Raw genomic sequence first — 11,896 nt, forward strand, 5'->3', positions numbered from 1 at the left:
TAACAAATTTCTGGCTGATATCGAAGATGAATACCCGGACATCCTCTATCACACCGAAGTAAGATGGCTGAGCAGAGGAAAGGTGCTTCATCGGTTTTTCTCCTTGAGGGGTGTAATAAATAACTTTTAGGAAATGAAAGGACCTCCAGAAGAATTACTTTGTGATCCTAAGTGGGTGGCGAATTTGTCTTTTTTGAGTGACCTTACTGGTCATTTAAATACTTTGAACATTTCACTCCAAGGCGAAGATCACTGTGTTGTTGATCTAGCGCAGACGATTCAAGCATAAAAAAAACTTATTTTGTGGGAAAAATAGCTGCGCTAGAAGAGTTGTGGACACTTAACTGCACTAGACAGTGTTAAAGAAGATGTGGATTTTTCAGATTATGTTCAAATCATTTGCGAATTACAAGGACAGTTCGAAAACACAGATAAGTGAGCTTCAACCGGCCTTTTATATATTTGTTGACCCGTTTTTCCTTCGGGCAGAGACGTCTCATAAGTGCTTCAACTAGAGCTGATTGACCTGCAGTGTGATATCCGCCTGAAGGACGGCTTTCTTATGAGTAAAACTTTGGGTGACTTTCACAGCTGTCTTCCACGAGTGAAATATCCTGTTTTGCACAAGCACGCGGCCAAAGTTCTCTCAATGTTTGGTTTCACGTATATTTGTGAGCACTTTTTCTCTCTTTTAAAGCTTGCTTAAACTAAGAACCATTCATTACTTGGAGATAAAAATTTGACTAATTCTTTGAAGTTAGCAGCCTCATGGAATATTGTACCAAACCTAGACAAAATCGTTTCCTCGAAAAAGAAACGTGTAAAATGTTAATTGTTCCAAAAATGGTTCAAGTGGGTCTGAGCACTATGGGACTCAACATCTTAGGTCATAAGTCCCCTAGAGCTTAGAACTACTTAAACCTAACTAACCTAAGGACATCACACACACCCATGCCCGAGGCAGGATTCGAACCTGCGACCGTAGCAGTCCCGCGGTTCCGGACTGCAGCGCCAGAACCGCTAGACCACCGCGGCCGGCAACTGTTAATTGTCTTCTTTAACAGTGTTGACAGAACTAACGAACTTTATAACCTTAATTCTATTTTTAATAAGTTTTCAAATTTGGTCATTTAAAATAATTATGTACGTTCAAAACAGCAAACTAAGGTTCAGATTTGTAAACTCTGAAAAGGGATACAAAAAGCTGTAGCACGAAGTAAAAAAAAAATATTTACTTGTAACTATTAACAGTAAGAATGAGACACTATATCCCTTACATAAAATATTTCTAAAATAGAATATTTTGTTTACGTTTGATCTGACCGCGGGACAGTCCAGCGCAGAGCAGTGCTGCGCGGCCTCACTCTCTCCGCAGTTCTCTCTCTTTGTCTCTTTCCCTCTGTCTCCCATGCCGACACTAGCGACTACACTGTCTAGTGCCCGCGGGGCGCAATTCTTGGATGAGCCTGCTCTAGTGCATGGCAGCACGCCACTTAGAAGAGTACCAGGGTGTATACAGTTACGCATCCCCTCCCCATTCCTCGGCCGTAAACAACGACGGTGCTACCACCGTGTTTAGGTGCTAGGTGCCGACGCCGGTACGCGACGCATCACCGAAGTGAAGCCAAGGCATGGCGCGACCGGTATAAATTACTGCGCTTTGCGCTGTTAACTGCAAAGTCTTTGCGTTTCTGGTGAAGGGGAGGAGCGGGCAGTGGCGTGAAGTTCCTGGCTTTGCTCCCATGTCTCGGATTGAATTCCAAACCTCTTCGCAATGTCTCGTGAAGTGAGGACATGGCGACACTGCTTACGTTGATCCTGCCGTCGGGGGGGGGGGGGGGGGGGGGGGGGGGCGTTAGGCTCGGCTGCCGTGTTAGTCGAGCGGGGTGGACTGTGGCTGGCGGTGGGCGGCACCTCTTGAAGCGAGGTTGTGAAACGGGCCGACTTGGAGCAGGAGAGGCACCACAGGACATTTTAATTTACACTGTCTATACTTTTGCAAATAAATTCATAAAACTTTGTCAGCATGACCAGGAAGGATTCAGGATTCACGCTCATAGCAGTGGAAGTTCAAAAACACGAAAAAAATAATATTTTTTAAATGTGAAATTTCATGATTTTTTTCACTTACTGTTGGCTGCATTTGTTGCTATAGGTGCACTTTTGTTCATAAGTAAGAGAGATTCTTCGATAAATTTTGCACAGCATACAAACCATACTTACAGGTGTATGAAACTCTACAATTTCCCAAATCTGTTAAAAACTGTGGTAAAAATTGAGATAATTAACTATAAAATTCGAGTTTTCTCTAAACACGAAGTTTAAAACGTAACAGCCCATTTATTTTTCCACATAGTAAATAAACTCTAGAGTTTCATACACCTGTAAGTATGGTTTGTAAGCTGTGCAAAATTCATCGAAGAATCTCTCTTACTTATGAACAAAAGTGTATCTACAGCAACAAATGCAGCCAACAGTAAGTGAAAAAAATCATGAAATTTCACATTTAAAAAATATTTTTTTTTCGTGTTTTTGAACTTCCACTGCTATGAGCGTGAATCCTGAATCCTTCCTGGTCATGCAGACAAAGTTTTATGAATTTATTTGTAAAAGTATAGACAGTGCAAATTAAAATGTCCTGTGGTGCCTCTCCTTCTCGACGTCCTACCCCCCTTAACAAGCGACTCTCACACTCTGTGTCAGTGTGTTCGAGAGAGAGGTAAGACCTTCCCAGAAAAGCGTTTCAAGCAGCCCCTTGGGGTCTTCCAGCCATCCGTGCCATACGATTTCATCTTTTTAGGTTTTCTGTTTTGCTTTGCCAGGTAAAACACACACACACACACACACACACACACACACACACACACACACACACACACACACGCGCAACTGTAGCATGTTTTGATGTGCGGCGGATTTTCCGTACTGACAACAACCGCTTTCAGTCAACACTGACATTTAAAGCTGCTGCATAGCACTTTGATCGCAGTGCGCATCTCCGTAGAATAACGCAGATGCACTCCGATCGCACTTGCCGTCACTCCACGTGTTAGCGTCCCCATCGAACGGTCGGAAGGATATGCTCTCAGTCCATAAGACACTCCCTTTACATAAGACACAACCATCGGAAGCCGAAAACCGCATTTCGGGAATAGTTTTCCGCAGTTGTGTTTACATGTTGAGGCTTGAAATGTGTTTGTTAGTCCGGTGAAATATCGGTTTTCCGGTCGTCAGTTGTCTTACAAATTTGACCTCCGTAAACCAATTGTTGACTTATATCAGCACAATTCAGTTACGTGTAGGAGGTAGAAAACTTCGGGCTCAGCCAATACTTCTACTTCTCCTTCACTGCACAAAAAGTCACATCGTCCAGATTAGGCGAAAAGTTTTAAAAATAAAACGTAGACTGACGATGCAAACACGTTTCGCAAAAGGTTTTGTGACTTAACGTGAGAGCGAAAATCGAAATTCGGGAGATAGAATCGCATAACGAGAATGGATATTAGAGTGTTCACGAGAGCAACCAGAAGCGGGATTGAGATATCGGTTTACGACATACAGTTTTGGGTGCTTCACGTAAAGGTAGTGACTGCGGTCAGGTTTACAGTTTAAACCGGCATACTGGACCACCTCGCCTCCCTATGTTATGTTATGGTAAGTTAACCGAAGACCTAGAAACGACGGAGAGGCTCCGTCCCCGCCGCAGCCGCAGTGGTCTGCAACCCCACGACGACTGCCGTAGTCCACTTCAGCCCTCCGCCACCCCACACCGAACCAAGGGTTATTGTGCGGTTCGGCCCCCGGTGGACTCCCCAGGGAACGTCTCACACCAGACGAGTGTAACCCCTATGTTTGCGTGGTAGAGTAATGGTGGTCTACGCGTATGTGGAGAACTTGTTTGCCCAGCAACCGCCGACATATTGTAGCTGAGGCTGAATAAGGGGAACCAGCCCGCATTTGCCAAGGCAGATGGAAAACCGCCTAAGAACCATCCGCCGGGCGGATTCGTGCCGGGGACCGGCGTTCCTTTCCGCCTGGAGAGCAGTGCGATAGACCGCACGGCCAACCGGGCGGGCGCCTCCCCATACGGGGCGAATACTCTACACGGAAATTACTTTTAACAGTAGTGCACGAACTGGTAACTTCCGGGGGTCAAGCGCGGCCCGCAGAGGCGTGCGTTCAGGGACCGACGGCAACACGTTAACCGGGAATCGCCGCATCAAGGACGCACGCGGCAGCCGGCAGTCGGTAGCCCCCCTGTTCCCGCAGGGTTCGGCTCGGGGAGGGATGGGGAGGGACGGACGCCGGGCGCCGCTGCCGCCCCCGCCGCCCCAGCAGCCAATGGGGAGCTCCGGTGGGCGGCGGCGCGGCCAATGGGCGCGGCCGGACACGCCCCCGCGGTGCTGCGGGCGCCGCCGCCGTCGCCGCCGCCCCCGCCGGCAGCCCTCGGCCCGCTTCATAGCAGTTGCCCGCCCGCCACGCCTGCTATGGACCCTGTACGGTGCTCTGCTGCCTACACCCACGAGAGGCGCGGACACACTCCAGGCGGACTCTGACGCGGCGTCACATGTAAGTCGTACTTTCGCATCTCACCAAAGTGTGTTCTGTTTAGCGCTACTTCCGACACCTTTGATGCCATCCTTCATCCCTTCCTGCTGCTGTGGCCTTCGGTCGGAGGCTCATTTGATGCAGCTGCCACGCTTGTCCGTCCTGTGCAAGCCTCTTCATCTGCGCATAAGGACCTCGACCTGCACCCACTCGACTTGTTTACTGTATTCGAGGCTTCCTTCCCCTCCACAATTTTTACTTCACACACTTGTATAGTTCCTTGAAATCCTATCAACCGATCGTGCCACAAATTCTTCCTTGCGCAATCCGATCTGGCAACATCCCATTAGTTCGATCTATATCTACATCTACATGGACACTCGTGCCTGGCAGAGGTTTCATCGAACTACCTTCACAATTCTCTGCTATTCCAATCTCGCATAGCGCGCGGAAAGAACAAACACCTATATCTTTCCGTACGAGCTCTGATTTCTCTTATTTTATCATGGTAATCGTTTCGCCATGTGTAGGTCGGCGCCAACAAAATATTTTCGCATTCGGAGGAGAAAATTGGTTACTGAAATTTCGTGAGATGGTTCCGCGGCAACGAGAAACGCCTTTGTTTCTTCTATAGCAAGAATTTCAAAAGTTTCTCTTCTCTTTTCGTTCCACCTACTTCTCGTCCACTTTTCTGTTTCATACAAGGATGTACTCGAGACAAACACCTCCAGAAGATAATTACTAAATTGGTATTAGAAGTTAAAAAATTTCGCCTTCGCAGAAATGCTTTTCTTGCTGTCGCTACTCTGCATTTTACATCTCCTCTACTTTGACGAACATCAGTTACCTTACCACCCACGTAGCAAAACTCATCCACTTCTTTCGCTGTCTCATTTCCTGAGCTAATTCGCTTAGCACAGCCTGATTTAATCTGACCACTTTGCACTACCCGCATTTTACTTTCGTTAACGTCCGTCCCAGGCATCATCGATTCCGTCCAGCTATTCCTCAACGTTTACTAGTGTTGTGTGACAGAATTACAATGTCATCAGCAAACCACAAAATTTTTATTTCCCCTGAACTTCAATTGTCCTTCCAAATTTCTCGTTCACACCTTGCTCAATGTACAGACTGAAAAATACTGGCGATGACCTACAGCCCATTTCTCACTCTCTTCTCAACTACACCATCCCTTTCACGTCCTTCATCTCTTACAGATGGGTGTGGTTGCAAACAACCTATCACTCTTTGTATTTCATCCCTGATGAAATTTCAAAGAGTGTATGCAGTGCAGTGAAAATTGTCAAAAGCTTTCTCTGAATCTACAGATGCTATAAAGCGTCCCTCTCTCTCTTGTGATAATTGGTTCATTACTACATAGCTACCACATCTGCATACACACTCCGCGAGCCGCCTGACAGCATGTGAATGAGGGTACTTCCATTATAGCCTTCCTTTCCTGTTCCATCAGTTAATAGCGCGTGAGATATGATTTATCTGCGTTTCCCGTCGCGGCCATTTCACGAAACCTTTCTGGACGGAAGTAATATTTTAGTATCTGTGCCTAGGCTTCCATTTCAGCAAAATCCTTTTACATATGTGACCGTCTCGTGACGTGATGAAACTTCCATCGTTTCGGCTACAATGCCACGCCGCCTTCATCAGACTGCCAGTTCATGAAGGCTGCCTACGGAAATAGTGGAAAATTTTATCGTACTCCCAGAACAATCTTACCAAAAAATGTAGTGCGTTGACTGAATTCTTCGGAAACGAATGCTTTCATAATTTTAAGAACATGCATTTCGTACCGTCTGCTAATACTCTGTGGTGAGCGTTCCGCGAAGTTCCTGCACGCATTAAACAAACCCTGTGATGAAATACGCCACTCGTCTCTAGATCTTAGGTATCTCCTCTAATAGAAATACCTGATAAGGGGTCCAGAATGATTACCAGTACCCAAGAATCAGCCGACCAAGAGTATTCTAACCAACCAACTTCATAGATGAAGTATTAGATTTCCTTACGATTTCCCCAATAAATCCCCATCTACCGTTTTACTATCGAAAGCTAGTTTTTTCTTGTCGTTCTAAGTATGACGCTCTCGGCTATTTTTCTAGATTGACTGGTTCCCCAAATATTTTTTTTCCAGCCCGCCCTGAATTTCTCTCTTGAGCCAATCTTTTCACCTCAGAGTACCACTTACAACACACTTCTTTGATTGCTCATCTACGCCTACATGTACATGGCTACTCTGCAAATCACACTTAAGTGCCTGGCAGAGGGATCATCGAACTACCTCCACACTAATTATCTATTATTACAATCTCTAACAGAGCGCGGAAATAATGAACGCTTACATCTTTCCGTGCGAGCTCTGATTTCCCTTACTTTGTTATGATGATCACTTCTCCGTACGTAGGTCAGCGTCAACAAAATATTTTCGCGTTCGGAGGAGAAAGTTGGTGACTGGAATTTCCTGAAAAGATCCCGTCGCACCGAAAAACGTCTGTTTTAACGTTGCCCATTCCAAATCCGGTATCATGTCCGAAGCACTCTTCCCGATAGAACAAAACGTGCTGCCCTTCTTTGAATTTTATCGATATACTCCGTCAGTACTATCTGGTAAGGGTCCCACACCGCGCAGCAGTACTCCAAAAGAGGAAGCAAAAGCATAATGTAGGCAGTCTCTTTAGTAGATCTGTCACATCTCCTAAGTGTTTTGCCAATAAAATGCATTCTCTGGTTCGCCTTCCCTGAGCATTTTCTGTGTTCATTCGAATTTAACTTGTTCGTAATTTTAATTCCTAGGTATTTAGTTGAATTTACGGGCTTTGGATTTGACTGATTTATTGTATAACTGTAGTTCGATTAATTCCTTTTAGCACTCATGTGGATGACACGACACTTTTCATTATTTAGGGTTAATTGCCAATTTTCGCACCATACAGATATCTTATCTAAATCATTTTGCATTACTTTTGGTCTTCTGACGACTTTACTAGACGGTAAATGACAACACGATGTGCAATATATGAGCGCTGCCGAGATTGTCCTTAAATCGTCTGTGTATATCAGCAACAGCAGAGGGCCTATAACACTGACTCGGAGAGCGCCAGAAATCACTTCTGTTTTACTCGATGACTTTCCGTCAATTCCTGTGAACTACGAACTCTGTGACAGGAAATCAGAAGAGCCAGTTGCGTAACTGAGATGATATTCCATAAGCACCGAATCTGATTACAAGGCACTTGTGAGGTAAGGTGCGAAAAACCTTTTGGAAATCTAGAAATACAGAATCAATATGAAATCCCTTGTCGATAGCACTGAACCCTTCGTGTGAGTGGAGTTAGTCAAAGGTCCCGAGTTCGAGTATCGGTCCGGCACACAGTTTTGATCTGCCAGGAAGTTTCATATCAGCTCACACTCCGCTGCAGAGTGAAAATCTCATTCTGGAGTTAGTTTTGTTTCACAAGAACGATGTTTTCTAAATCCGTGTTGACTATGTATCAATAGACAGTTCTCTTCGAGGTAACTGTTTATGTACAAACACAATATGTGTTCCAAAATCCTGCTGCATATCGACATTAATGACATGGGCCTATAATTTAGTGGAATACTCCTATTGCCTCTTTTGAATACCGGTGTGACCTGCGCAACTTGCCAATCTTTGGGTATGGATCGGTTGTATACGACTGTTAAGTATGGGGCTATTGCTTCAGCGTACTCTGAAAGGAACCGAATTGGTATTCTTATTGAAGGAAATAGTGCGCATATAGTATTAGGAACGGAAAGTTGGTTAAAACCGGAAGTGAACAGTAACGAAATCCTAGACACAGAATGGAATATATACCGCAAGGATAGGATAAACGCCAATGGTGGAGGAGTATTTATAGCAGTAAAGAATTCAATAATATCCAGTGAAGTTATTAGCGAATGCGAATGTGAAATAATCTGGGTTAAGTTAAGTATCAAAGGTGGGTCAGATATGATAGTCGGATGCTTCTATAGACCACCTGCATCAGCAACCGTAGTAGTTGAGCGCCTCAGAGAGAACCTGCAGAACGTCGTGAAGAAGTTTCGTGATCATACTATTGTAATAGGGGGAGACTTCAATCTACCAGGTATAGAATGGGATAGTCACACAATCAGAACTGGATCCAGGGACAGAGACTCTTGTGACATTATCCTGACTGCCTTGTCCGAGAATTACTTCGAGCAGATAGTTAGAGAACCAACTCGTGAAGCTAACGTTTTAGACCTCATAGCAACAAATAGACCGGAACTTTTCGACTCCGTGAATGTAGAAGAGGGTATCAGTGATCATAAGTCAGTGGTTGCATCAATGACTACAAGTGTAATAAGAAATGCCAAGAAAGGAAGGAAAATATATTTGCTTAACAAGAGTGATAGGGCACAAATCGCAGAATATCTGAGTGACCACCATCAAACGTTCATTTCTGAGGAAGAGGATGTGGAACAAAAATGGAAAAAATTCAGAAACATCGTCCAGTACGCCTTAGATAAGTTCGTACCGACTAAGGTCCAAAGCGAGGGGAAAGATCCACGGGGTATAACAATCATGTACGAAAAGTACTACGGAAACAAAGAAAGCTTCATCATAGGTTTAAGAGTAGTCGAATCATAGCTGATAAGGAAAAGCTGAACGAAGCGAAAAAGAGCGTAAAGAGAGCAATGAGAGAAGCATTCAACGAATTCGAACATAAAACATTGGCAAACAATCTAAACAAGAACCCTAAAAAGTTTTGGTCATATGTAAAATCGGTAAGCGGATCTAAATCCCCTATTCAGTCACTCGTTGACCACGATGGCACCGAAACAGAGGACGACCGAAGAAAGGCAGAAATACTGAATTCAGTGTTCCGAAACTGTTTCACTGCGGAAAATCGTAACACGGTCCCTGACTTCAGCCGTCACACGGATGCCAAAATGGAAAATATTGAAATAAACGATATCGGAATTGAAAAACAACTGCTATCACTTAGTAGCGGAAAAGCGTCCGGACCAGACGAGATACCCTTAAGATTCTACAGTGATTATGCTAAAGAACTTGCCCCCTTTCTATCAGCAATTTATCGTAGATCGCTGGAAGAACGTAAAGTACCTAGCGACTGGAAGAAAGCGCAGGTCGTTCCCATTTTCAAGAAGGGTCATAAATCAGATGCGAATAATTATAGGCCTATTTCGCTTACGTCAATCTGTTGTAGAATAATGGAACATGTTTTGTGTTCTCGTATTATGACGTTCTTAGATAATACAAATCTCCTTCATCATAACCAACATGGATTCCGCAAACAGAGATCATGTGAAACTCAGCTCGCCCTATTTGCCCAAGAAATTCACAGTGCCGTAGACACTGGCGAGCAGATTGATGCCGTATTCCTGGACTTCAGGAAGGCATTTGATACGGTTCCGCACTTACGTTTAGTGAAAAAAATACGAGCTTACGGAATATCGGACCAGGTTTGTGATTGGATTCAGGATTTCCTAGAAGAAAGAACACAACATGTCATTCTTAACGGTTCAAAATCTGCAGATGTAGAGGTAATTTCGGGAGTACCGCAGGGAAGCGTGATAGGACCTTTATTGTATACAATATACATAAATGACTTAGTTGACAACATCGGTAGCTCCGTGAGGCTATTTGCAGATGACACGGTTGTCTACAAGAAAGTAGCAACATCAGAAGACTCGTACGTACTCCAGGAGGACCTGCAGAGGATTAATGCATGGTGCGACAGCTGGCAGCTTTCCCTAAACGTAGATAAATGTAATATAATGCGCATACATAGGGGCAGAAATCCATTCCAGTACGATTATGCCATAGGTGGTAAATCATTAGAAGCGGTAACGACCGTAAAATACTTAGGAGTTACTATCCGGAGCGATCTGAAGTGGAATGATCACATAAAACAAATAGTGGGAAAAGCAGGCGCCAGGTTGAGATTCATAGGAAGAATTCTAAGAAAATGTGACTCATCGACGAAAGAAGTAGCTTACAAAACGCTTGTTCGTCCGATTCTTGAGTATTGCTCATCAGTATGGGACCCTTACCAGGTTGGATTAATAGAAGAGATAGACATGATCCAGCGAGAAGCAGCGCGATTCGTCATGGGGACATTTAGTCAGCGCGAGAGCGTTACGGAGATGCTGAACAAGCTCCAGTGGCGGACACTTCAAGAAAGGCGTTACGCAATACGGAGAGGTTTATTATCGAAATTACGAGAGAGCACATTCCGAGAAGAGATGGGCAACATATTACTACCGCCCACATATATCTCGCGTAATGATCACAACGAAAAGATCCGAGAAATTAGAGCAAATACGGAGACTTACAAGCAGTCGTTCTTCCCACGCACAATTCGTGAATGGAACAGGGAAGGGGGGATCAGATAGTGGTACAATAAGTACCCTCCGCCACACACCGTAAGGTGGCTCGCGGAGTATAGATGTAGATGTAGATGTAGATAATCTGGACAGAAAGACTTGCTTCTATTGAGTGATTTAAACTGCTTCACTGCTCCGAGAACACCGACTTCTAAGTTACTCAAGTTGGCAGCTGTTCTTGATTCCAATTCTGGAATATTTACTTCGTCTTCGTTTGTGAAGGAGTTTGAGAAGACTGTACTTACTAACTCTGCATCGATAATATTTCCATTGCTATCGCGCAGAGAAGGCATTGATTGTGTCCTGCCGCTAGCATACTTAACATACGACCAGACTCTCTTTGGATTTTCTGCCAGGGTTCGAGACAAAGTTTCGTTGTGGAAAGTATTATAAGCATCTCGCATTGAAGTCCAAGCTAAATTTCGAGCTTCAGTAGAAGATCGCCTATCTGGCGGATTTTGCGTTCGTTTAAATGTGGCATGCTTTTTTCGTTGTTTCTGGAACAGTGCTATTTTTGTATGTATTGCAATCTCTGCCACCCCTTACAGTTTTTACACACTACAGCTGCCTCTAGTAGCATGCAAGTCATTGCATGATAACACATCTGCTGTCACGCTGTTCCTTCTTCATGCCAGTGTTTTACGTATCTACGCTGAGTCTGTCGAGAACGTCCTCATTCCTTATCTTCCCACCTAATTTTAAACATCCTTGCATAGTAGCACATCTCAAACGGTTCGATTCTCTTCTTTCCCGGCTTCCCCACTATGCTGTGCTCCAAACGTACATTTTCAGAAATTTCTTAGCCAGATTAAGGACGATGGTAACGCTAGTGGACTTCTCTTCGCCAGGAATACCCCGCTCGCCTGTGCCAGTTTACTTCTTATGTCCTTCCTTTATTTGTACGTCTTTGGTGAATTTGCTTGTACGGCAACTAAATACCTTA

The sequence above is a fragment of the Schistocerca americana genome, chromosome 3 (assembly GCF_021461395.2).
Source record: "Schistocerca americana isolate TAMUIC-IGC-003095 chromosome 3, iqSchAmer2.1, whole genome shotgun sequence".
NCBI classification, from domain to species: domain Eukaryota; kingdom Metazoa; phylum Arthropoda; class Insecta; order Orthoptera; family Acrididae; genus Schistocerca; species Schistocerca americana.